Genomic DNA, 12152 nt, shown 5'->3' with positions numbered 1-12152 from the left:
GCCCCCCCAGCGCGGCAGGGGAGGGCAGCCGGAGCCCCGGGGGGAGGGCAGCGAGCCCCGGCCGGGGCTCCGCTCTCCCCGGCGGCCAGAGCGCCGGGGGGAGGGCGGCGAGACGCCCCCCTCCAGGTGCTGCCCCAAGCACAAGCTTGGTGGGCTGGTGCCTGGAGCCGGCCCTGCTGATAGTATGGTTCTGATTGGGAACTGGTTACTGTTTTCATTGTGAATGCTTGTTGCTCAAGAGAAAGCAGAAGAATAGCTTAGGGTAGCTATTTAGAGAACTGGATAGTAACAGTCTTGGTAACTGTGGCCCTGATTCTGTATGGACTTACTCAGGTGCATGTGGCTATACACATGCATAAGTGCTGTTGGTTTCAAAGTTAAATGCTTGTGTCTTTGCAAAATCAGAGCCCTAGTCTTAGTGTACCATAATTCTAAAAGTGTTGTAATCCTTTTTCACCACTGAACAGCTGTACCTTTGAAATTAAAATGTCATGTTCTATAGATTTGTGGTTTCATTTTTACAGTTGTGGGCTGAAAAGTATGCGTGTCATCTTTGTTTTTATTTGGCTGTACCAGAAAATAAAATAAAATAAATAAAAAAACGTACAGAATCTAGGGCCGCATTCACTTCTTGCAGCTGAAGAGACTCTCCTCTCTGAAAGCAGCCCTGTGCAATGAGCAAGTATGCTGCTGCATTCTGCATAAACCTCACCCAGCAGCAAAGACCTGCTAAAAGTGAATTAAAAAGTAACCAAATCATCTGACCATAAGGCATGTCTTGCTTTTGCAGTACTGTCACTGTTATACCAATAGAATAAAAACCAGCAGGATCTTATTAAGAGGGATAAGGCAAAGATGCCACATTTATTGTAAATATACTGATAAAGCAAAAGATAAAAGTAAACAACGTTGTTTGACTACTTATTTCTTATACATACACACATACATATATATAGAGAGAGAGAGAGATTCATTCACACAATCATTCATTCAAGTTCTGTATAGGTGTTATAGTTACCAGCCTAGAAGTTGCTCATGCCAAGTTACTGGCCAGGTATCTTGGTCATGAGGATGGAGCCGAGTCTGTGTCAGGTGCACCTGATGCTCCTGGAGGCTGGCAGCAGAACCAGAGACTCAAAGTCATCAGTCTTTAGAGTCCATTCTTATAGGAATTAGTTCCTATGTTAGTCTATGGGAGCTGTTTCATCCTGCTGTTGCTGACTCAATCAGCAGATGGCACATTCCTGTCCAAAGTGGCACATTCCTGGTGGCTCCACACTGTCCAAAGTTTGTGTTTCTCATCCTTCCAGGTGATGGGGTGGGTCCCAGTTTACCCTCCGGGGGTTTCTGGTCATCCACTTGACACATTCTTCGGCCGATGGATACTCCTTTTCTAGGCTGGCACCTCCCTAACCATCCATGTATATCAAGCATTCATCAGCATACATTCCATCCCTTAACCATATTTTAATTTACTGTCTCCACCACTTTCAGAGTGTGTGCTAATTCATTTGAGACTCCCGGCCCTTTAATCACAGAGGGTGGGGGTCTGATCTAGGAGCAGTTGAATGAAGTGAAAGACACTTAACAGCTTATAGTGTTTGTTTACATTGTATAACAAAGTCAGTTAACTTGTTTGTAAGTTTTACATAGTAGTCACAGGATAGATATAATCAATGGTTTCTACAGACAGTAGCTTACAAGTTTTAACAGAAGACCCAAGAGATTTTTGTACTTGGTGAAACTGTTGGATTTCAAAGTGTGAGGGCCAAATTATGAGGGGGTCACTGTCTCTTGGGGGAATCACTGTTAGTACCTTCTTTAATATCCCTACATAATCCCCCTTTTGACACTACGATATTTATATAACCGTTAGTGTCACTTTCTTTTTAACCTGTTTGAGAGAAGGTACTGTGAGGCAACATGTGTTTGTGATTCCAATTTAGCATACATTCTGTTTATCTGAAAACACATGCCATACATACCAATTATACAAATACAATTTAATATCAAGACTACTATCAAGGGGTGTAGCATTACTGGTAGGATGCCAGTGGTAGTCGGGGACCATCCAGAGAATCATTTACATTCATCTACTGGGGGGGTTGCTAACACTCCCATCCTCCCAAAATACTTCCTCCCATGAGTGGATACAGACACATTGTCCATTGTACAATACTTTGGTGTCATTATCCAATTCATCCCACATACATGATTCCAATGAAACATCTTTACTACAAGGCTCTGGGGCAACAGGTAAGGTGAGGCATACCCACTTTTGAGGAGTCCATTCAGTACAACCTCTAGTGTCCAATAGTTTTCCTCCCTCCCCAGCCCACTGGCTCGAGGTCCGAGGCAGCCAGAATGATCCCATGTGTAATATGGGGAGTGGGCTAACCTTCCATACCTTTGCCTCCAGAGACTGTTGGTGTGCTATTTTTACAATTATTTTCCCAATTAACAAGTTTGATTTCACAGTGCTGGAAACATACTGCATCCAGTCATATTGGTAAGTATCAAATAGAGATCATTTCCTTTGTTTTAACAAATGCATTAAAACCTTAATATTACCCAAAGTTACCCAAAACATTTTGTGTTCCAAAGTAGATAGGGCAAGTATCTGCATTTCAGTGCATCCCATAGCTATAGCCGTTTGCATACAGATCAGTGCTGCTCCTACAACACTCGGCCCCTTGATCTATGATCATTACAGTACAGTAGTTGTCATTGTAGGGCACAGGTGATCTGTTGTAAACAAACCAAACAATTATAAGCAGGTGAGTATAACTAAAATCATTACAACTGACCAAACACCAGATATAATATAAACTGAAATGCAAACAATTAATTATAATAATTGGGAATACAATAAAACCTAAAACCATTACAATAATTAGGTACATTGACAAATAAAATGAGGTCCAATTTTGATGCTGCAATAGTCATCAAACAATAAAAGTTACTGAGGTTAGGACCTTTTTAATGCAGAATCCCCTATTTCTAACAGTTGTTCTTAAGAGGTTTCTGGGGACCTGAAAGATGGGGCCCTGCAATCATGGGCTAAGGTTTTACAGGTTATGGGGGCCCAAGAACTACCCTTCATGGCTTGGGGAAGTAGAATACAGAGTGCATAGAGGAAAGTGTGGAATTAACAGTACAAGCAAATGTAACTAACTATACAAATGTATCAATAACAAAAATTAACAACAAAATGACTATTAGAGAACCTAACAAAAAATAAACCTGATGCACTGGGGACCAAAGTCTTTTGGACACAAGTGGTGATTGATAAGTTGGATGGAGATGGGGGAAGTAGAGAGAGGAAAAGACATTTACCCTGTCTAGTGTAGTATTCCCTCTTTTTCTAGACCCAGTGCTAGCACAGGACACCACTAGAGACAGACACAGAACATGCAACACACAACACTGAACACAGACTTTGTCATGACACTATAACCATGGTCTTTTATAACTCTTCAGCTGGTACCAGCTCTCCTGATGTTCTGGTTCAGAGCCTGAAAGATAGAAGCTTGGAAACAAATTAGCACAGTGCTTTCACCCTGGCAGAACCTGCTTGGTCTCTGCCACAGTGTGTTTGGTATTTGGGGCTGCACAAATGCTAATTAAGTGGTGCATTTCTTGTGAGTGTAAATCCTCCCTTTCTCTCAGTAAAAGGGCGTTAACACTCCATCTAGAAAAAAATTTCTGTTTTAAAATCTCCAGCCATTTTGCCATGGCCTGGAAATACTTGTCCTGAAGACTGCGGTCTGTATGGGACATGGAGTTTGTGTGAAACCCCTAATGCTTTAAGCAGTAGAGTAAATATGTCTCCCACAAAGGATCCTCCCTTGTCTGAGTCGATAATCTCGGGAGTCCCATATCTGCAAACCACTTCAGAGAATAGTTTCTTAGCGGCTGTGCAGGCGCTATTGTTCCTAATAGGGAAAGCTTCCACCCAACCTGAAAAGGAATCTGTGATTACAAGTAGATATCAAAATCCTTCTTTACTCCTTGGCAATTTATCAATGAAGTCAATTTGGATTCTATGCCAGGGTCCCAGCCTTCTTTGATGTAGCATCTGAGGCTGGTGTGGAGGCACACTGTATTCCTGGCACACTGTATACAATTCCTGACCCATGTATCCACATCATCTCTCATCCCCTTCCATTCTTCCACTTGCTTTAACCTTCCCAGCATCCCTTCCACTCCTTCATGCATGAACTGATGAGCTATGACCAGTTCCTGCCTTTCAATCCTTCCTGGGACGCAGACTGCTTCTAATACCTTCTTTTCCTGCCTTCGGGTCACTGCTGCTATCCCTTCATAATCTCTGGCTATGGCATCAGCACGGTTATTTCATACTGTTTCAGCTGCAGAGCCTTTTCCATGTGCCTTGACATGTTTGATTTTAAGCTGGTTGGGATGAGAGGTAACCCAGGCATAAATCCATTTCCATTCATCTATATATGCTATTTTTTTCCCATCTGTGGCTTTCCAATTGTTCCTCTGCCAATCAAACATCCAATATTGCACCCCATTTACACAGTAATTGCTGTCAGCATAAATGTATACAGTCTTGGGGCAGTTCTCTGTTTCATACTGTTTTAGGGCTGGGTATATGGCATGGAGTTCAGCATGTTGTGCTGAGCCATGATCCAAATACCCCTTTAGTACCTCCTCTTCTAAAATGATGGCTGCATATCTGATTCTCTTTTTACCGTGCACCACCATGGAACTACCATCGGTGTACCAAATATGTCTCTCCTGACCCATGGTATCCAATTCTTCCGGGGGGGGGGGGGGTGCTTGGGCTTGTGCTATCCTCTGTTCTGGTGTGACTGCTGGACATACATTTTATTTCTCTGCTTTTGCAGCAGAGGCTTGTAAATCTTGGTGCAGTTTTTTATTTTTGCATGTAGCCAATTGAAGGAATACCTTGTTACAGGTCTTCCATAGAAGCCAAACTGCAGCTGCTTCCTTTTGTTTTTACAGAGTTTTCATGTACCCTCGTCAAAGTGACAGTCTGATTACACAGAGCCATCTTAAGGCTCAGTGTTTCTAGCAGTGCTTCTTTTTGTTTTGTGCACCTCACCCCTGCTGTTGCTTCAGAGGGGCACTGTTAATTTCTTATTCTTTTACTACAGCTCTCATTTGCTATTTTGTTACACACACAAAAACAACTAAACAAACAAACAAGAAGAATCCAGAATCTTTTCCTATTCTCCTGATTTTGACTGCCCTGCTGCAGTCACAACTTTGGTTTTTATTAAAAACATTTTAAATTTTGTAAAGCACCGAGTTACCCCTTATGGGTTAAATGCCAAATCCCAAAAGCCAGCCAACACTGATTAGCTGTGTCTGGCAAAAAGGTCTGTCAGTTTTGCAACTTTGAATCAAATAGTTAAATGGATTTTTAGTGGCATTATTTAAAACAAAACAAAAGTAATTTATCTTAAACTTACAAAACAGGAGTTTTACAAACCAGATGTGTTGGTTTAGGTTCTTAGAACTTTACATATTTCCACAGACAAATAGATACATACACATTTTCTTTCCCTTAACATCTTTTCTACATTGCTGTTTTTACATAGCTGTACATAGATTATATTCCCTTCATACATTTGGGTCAGTTAAATTTCAATAGAATCCCCTCATGTTTTTAACAAATTTGACTAAATTGTTCATAGTCAAATTATTTCAAATACCTGGATTATTTACAGACATTCCTTTAGAAAAGGGCCCATTTTTCCTTCAGGATGGCTGTAAAGAAACCAAGAATTCCTTTTCTCTTTAACATGCTACTTTTTAGCATTTTCACAAAGTTTAACTGCTTAATTCTGTTCAGCCTCGGTAGAGTTAACTTTTCAGGGTCTTTCCTTAAATTACTGTTTATCTCCCAAAATGACACCTTTATCAATTAGATTTTACCATTTTAAGTATTGTTCCAGGGATTCATGCCTGCACTTATTGCTTTCTTACTCCTGCCACTATGCCCTTAAGGCTTCCAACCAATTTCTTGCCTGCTTGTCTGGGCCTGATCCTGCTTTTTCCAAAGAACCTTTCCTTTCCATGGGCACAAGCTTTGTTCCACTACCAATTTAGCAAGGAGGGTGGGCTTCTCAACCAGCCCCCACCCTTCCTGGTCCCTTTCCTTAAACATTTCTTTCAATATTGTGAAATGACCACAATATCACTCACAAGAAAAACAAAACAAAGCAAAACAAACAAACAAACATAAACCACACTACACTGCCCAAACTCCTATATTCTTCAGAGTTTGATTTAACAGAACAAGATTTGTATCTTATGATTTTAACCCACTTTGGGCCAGAGGGAGAGACGCTAAACTTCCCTCTGTATTGCTCGGGCTTTTACCACCGAGGATTCATCCACCAAATATAAAAATCCTTCCCAGGATCAGAGCGAGAAACAGTAAGTTTTCCTCTGTACAGGCTGTTAGGCGGAGGTAGCTGTCATTACAAGCCTCCCACAGCAGCCAGATCCCTGCAGCGTCTCTTTTTGCTGCATTTGGGGGTTTACATATGAGGATATAGTGGGCCAATCTATCCTCCAGGTCTGAAATAGAGCAAGCATCTGCAAGGGCTTGTTCAGTCCAAGGACTGTGCCCATATCTCTGAAGGATTTGTTTAAAGGGTGTTATTTCTTTTACAAAAGGTGAGGTTGGAGCTCCTTCAAACTCCATTCCTGTCTCTGAGACTGTTCTCCCTTGTCTTTTCTTAAACATTTGTAACACGTGTATAGTTTCCTTTGTCACCCCTGAACCCTTGCAGCGAGTGACACAGCCTAAATTATCTTATCCTGCTACCCCTGATCTCGTTCAGCGAGCAGCTTTACCTTGCCCTATAGGCTCTTGTTACCCCTGATTTCTCAGTGAACACTTTGGATAAGATTAATTGTAGCTTAAAGTTTCTATGAGCTCTTTTATGAAGCCTCTACCCACCGGAGGTCAGTAGGCTTTGGTTAACCAAAAATAGAACCGCTCTCTATAGAGCCGGCTGTGTGCACACCAATGTTCACAATAACTGAGGCATTTTACCAATATTCCCCCTTTCGCAATTCTCCACCAAAATGTTATACCAATAGAATAAAAACCAGCAGGATCTTATTAAGAGGGATAAGGCAAAGATGCCACATTTATTGTAAATATACTGATAAAGCAAAAGATAAAAGTAAACAACGTTGTTTGACTACTTATTTCTTATACATACACACATACATATAGAGAGAGAGAGAGAGAGATTCATTCACACAATCATTCATTCAAGTTCTGTATAGGTGTTATAGTTACCAGCCTAGAAGTTGCTCATGCCAAGTTACTGGCCAGGTATCTTGGTCATGAGGATGGAGCCGAGTCTGTGTCAGGTGCACCTGATGCTCCTGGAGGCTGGCAGCAGAACCAGAGACTCAAAGTCATCAGTCTTTAGAGTCCATTCTTATAGGAATTAGTTCCTATGTTAGTCTATGGGAGCTGTTTCATCCTGCTGTTGCTGACTCAATCAGCAGATGGCACATTCCTGTCCAAAGTGGCACATTCCTGGTGGCTCCACACTGTCCAAAGTTTGTGTTTCTCATCCTTCCAGGTGATGGGGTGGGTCCCAGTTTACCCTCCGGGGGTTTCTGGTCATCCACTTGACACATTCTTCGGCCGATGGATACTCCTTTTCTAGGCTGGCACCTCCCTAACCATCCATGTATATCAAGCATTCATCAGCATACATTCCATCCCTTAACCATATTTTAATTTACTGTCTCCACCACTTTCAGAGTGTGTGCTAATTCATTTGAGACTCCCGGCCCTTTAATCACAGAGGGTGGGGGTCTGATCTAGGAGCAGTTGAATGAAGTGAAAGACACTTAACAGCTTATAGTGTTTGTTTACATTGTATAACAAAGTCAGTTAACTTGTTTGTAAGTTTTACATAGTAGTCACAGGATAGATATAATCAATGGTTTCTACAGACAGTAGCTTACAAGTTTTAACAGAAGACCCAAGAGATTTTTGTACTTGGTGAAACTGTTGGATTTCAAAGTGTGAGGGCCAAATTATGAGGGGGTCACTGTCTCTTGGGGGAATCACTGTTAGTACCTTCTTTAATATCCCTACATCACAGGATAAATAAAGGAGCAGCAGAAAACCACTCCTATTTTGTCCTATGGCTGACACATGGCTTTCCATGGAAAGAATGGCAAAAAATGTCCCTAAAATTCATAAAGGGAACCATAGACTCAAAATCCTCACTTCTCTAAGAAAAAATTATCTGCTATTTTTGCAAGTAATGGCTAAGATGACTCTAAGTGAAGGAAGTGTACTTTTTCTGTTTGTCCTCTTCATGCATTTGACAACACTTTTTGTATAGTTTCACTCTATTCCCTATATAGTCAATTGGCTTCCCTTGTTTATGTGGGTTTTTCACATGGCATTAGGGGGTGAAATATTTTTAACATAGTAAAATGTGATTTTTATTTTTTTATAGTCACAAAAGACAGAGGTACAGAAGTGTTATCTCTGAAACTACTCTAACTCTCTATTTATTATTCCATTTAAACTGACTAGACTTCAAGTTGGTGGTGTTCCTGATCCTTGACATAATAAGGTGCACTAACTTGGAAATTTGTCTGATACATGGTTGTAATTCTTAATAGGATTAATTAACATTAGTTTGGCAAGTGCAGTCACATCAAGTATAAACAAAGTTTGTTTTTAAACTATTTTTAATGTCCAATTTAGCTTAGCTAAAACTTTGTTTAGCACAGTTGACCCATTGTATAGTCAGGCTACATAATAATTACACACAAAAACAAAATTGCAACCTTAACAATGATTTTTAAAGTCAAGCACTCAAAAGCTAGGAAAAAGCCAGAATTAAGGTTGCTTGTGCATCCTAGTACCAGTTTGCTGGCCCAGCCAATCCTACTTTTCCCCCTTGAGGCTTGCTAAGTCCCAATCTCCCCACTGACTTTCCAGTTTTCCTCCCTGACCCCACACCCAAACATAGTTTCCTTGACCAGTCAGTCCCAGTCTCCCTCCAGCTCCTCATGCAGTCTGTGCTTTCTCACCACCCCCCCTGCTGGCTCCCAGTCATTCTCCTCCTGGCTTCCTAGCCAGTTTCTCTCTCCTCCAGTGCCAGTCTTACCAGACTCCTTGTCTTAAACTAGTACTTTCCCTTCCCTTGGTCTGTGGTGGTTGTTTTTTTTTTTTTTGTGGGTTTTTTTTGTTTTGTTTTGTCCCACATGCCTTTGAAGCCAGCCACGGGGTCACTGAGAACACAGGAGAGACATGCTCTTGGTTCCTGTGGCTGGCCCCACCTCACTCGACCCCAATTACCGAGCAAGTTCAAATTGCAGTTTTTTTTCCAGAGGCTTATAATATGGCCAAATTTTGGGTGGATTTCCACAAGGACAGGAAAAAGGCACATTCCTGACAAAGGGCGCTCCTTTCCAAATTTCAAATCTCTGCTCCGAAGTATGGGGGCACTAGAGTATTTCAAAGAGAATGTTTCCAATTTTTTTTCTTCTTCTTCTTCTTCTTAGCCTTGTTCTCAGAAACAGCTGAACCATTCTGGGTGAAATTTTCCAAAAACTTTCAGCATGAGACAGTTATCCAGCATGGAAAATTCAACCCAAATGGTTAAAGTTTGGCCAAGTTACAAGCAACTGAAAACAGGGTCTTATAATGGGTATGTCAGGCAACCTTAATCATAGGCAGTGCTGTCTGCCCCACCTATAATATTACTTAAAGAATGGGCTAAGGAAGGAAAACATACCATACCAGTGATGAGTTACATTGCAGGAATTGGTAATACCTTAGGTTAAGCATTTATTTATTAATGTACAAAATAAGATGCTCAGGGCTCTTTCTTGTCTTGAGAGGAAAGGAGGTTGCAATTTATAATACTGAACATTCAAGAGATTTTTCTGTTTTAATAATCACAGATTGGAGAAGCCACCAGAGGAATTATATGAAAATCCCAACTGCCCAAGTGGGGGAGTTATGCTGGTTCACATTTAGCAGTGATGTATGTCCATCTCTGTATTTTCTTCCTTACAAGAAATGACCATTTTGTCATCTAGTAGGTTGCTTAGATGAATCTTGCATTTGTGGTGAATTTACTTTAGAAGAGTCATTATCTCCTTTATTATCTTGATCTATTTTGAAAAAGGATAAGTCTGACATGTTTGTATAATATGTGGTGTTTTTTTTTTTTTAAAGTAATGGTGGTGTATTCAGAGCTTTTGCCTTTTATAATGTCTGTAACTATAAATAAATAGTATTTTAAAAAAATCCAAATATTTTAAATATTCCATTTTCTTATCATTGCTTCTCATTTTTGAGACGCTATTATGAAAAAGATGTGTCTGAAGCAGGCACAACTTACTGCGCACTCCTAAATTGGTTTTGTTGCATCACTTGATGTTTGTGGTGATCTAGTAATGGATAAAACCAGCAGTGCTTTTGCTAAGCCTCGTTGGTCAAGTTTTGGGTTAGCAAAACCAAAACCATTAGGCCTGTAACCAGCAAAGTACTTAATCACATGTTTAACTTTAAGCACATGTGTAATCCCATGTACTTTAATAGGACTATTCACATACTTTAAAATTAAGCATGTGCTTAAGTACTTTGCTGGATCAGGGCCTGCGTGAGCTGGTTTCAGGTCCCAGTTTGCCCAAACCATTAAAATCCAGATACAGGACTCTGGCTCATCTCTAATACACAATTTATTTATTTTTTCCAAGTTTTATGTAACTGGGTGGTACTGGCTGCACTTGAGCATATTGATAACGTGGCCAAGGGATGAACTGATTCACTGCTTTAGGCTCCTAGACAGGAGCCTTGATGGCCAAGGCTATGGAACGTCACATGATTAAATTCACCTTTTTCTGGCAGAAATACCAAATGAAGGGTGAATCTGGCTAGGCTAGCCCAGAGAATTGCTTGTGGACCTCCCTGGGGCTTGAGGGATTAATGTTCCCCATTGTAGTTAATATAGTCAGTTGATTACTAGTTTTCTGTATGTCCAGTCATTTTAATTGAACCATCCATGGATTTAGCTCCCTGCAGATACCCCTTGCTTTTTCTCCCCCTCCCTAGCTCTTAAAACAAATTGTAATCCAGTGCTGCTTCTTCATGAGGATGCAGCTGAACTGAAAATACTTGTTTTGTTGGCAAATTACTTTGGTGTACAACCTTTTTGAATATATTATGAACAGTAAGGAATCTAGACTAACAGTCTTGCGAGCAAAAGCACTGATAATTTTGCTTGTATTTTGGAGAAGATCTGTATGCTGCTGCTTCTCCTTACCCAGCTCATTTATATTTAAGAATTGTAATGCTGGGGAAGATTAATTGACCTGATCTTGTGACTTTTGGAAGCAAGAGTTAAAGAACCAAACCTGAGACATTGAGAATTATCACTGTGTTTTATGAGAGGCTGCACATAACACTAAGCTTTTTTTACCTAGGTAGGCATCAAACTAATTGATTAGTGCAGCAAAATACAGGAGGGAAAGGCAAGGCAAGGCTAGAATAAAATAACTCTTCTGTTTGTCAGCCACCCACGCAGCTCCTTCCAGTTTTATTACATCATTAAATATATGTAGAAAGCTACAGTGTCTAAAGGGGAGTAGGCAAACAGATGTTTATGGATATGTCTGTATTTTTTATTTAGTGATTAGTCATAGTATCTCAATCTTTGGAGAGGCAGCCTATTACGTAGTTGTGCAAGATTCTATGATTCTAACTTACTAAATGAATTTGTGATGTTCTCTGTTCCTAATCCATAGTTGTGGGGGATTTTTCCCTTCCATAGGTGCAATTTTTGCAGTGGTTATTTAGTTACAGGTAAAAGTGTGCAGCATAGAACAGCTATAGCAAATTGCTATCTGCAGTTCAGAGTTCTTAGACCAATGTCTAAGGGGGGAGGGATAGCTCAGTGGTTTGAGCATAGGCCTGCTAAACCCAGGGTTGTGAGTTCAATCTTTGAGGGGGCCACTTAAGGATCTGGGGCAAAATCAGTACTTGGTCCTGCTAGTGAAGGCAGGGGGCTGGACTCAATGACCTTTCAGGGTGTCTTCCAGTTCTAGGAGATAGGATAGCTCCATATTTAAAAAAAAATAAATTAGTTACGCTGTTC

The 12152-nt window shown here is 40.7% G+C and overlaps 1 protein-coding gene across 2 annotated transcripts in view; it reads left to right on the top strand.

Annotated features, from left to right (window-relative positions):
• PTAR1 (protein prenyltransferase alpha subunit repeat containing 1) overlaps window positions 1-12152 on the top strand; it is a 63743-nt gene that overhangs the window by 13971 nt on the left and 37620 nt on the right. The window lies entirely within an intron of this gene.

The sequence above is a fragment of the Chrysemys picta genome, chromosome 6, assembly GCF_011386835.1.
Source record: "Chrysemys picta bellii isolate R12L10 chromosome 6, ASM1138683v2, whole genome shotgun sequence".
NCBI classification, from domain to species: domain Eukaryota; kingdom Metazoa; phylum Chordata; order Testudines; family Emydidae; genus Chrysemys; species Chrysemys picta.
The sequence above is the reverse complement of the archived record's forward strand: the minus strand, read 5'-3'. Positions and strand labels throughout refer to the sequence as shown.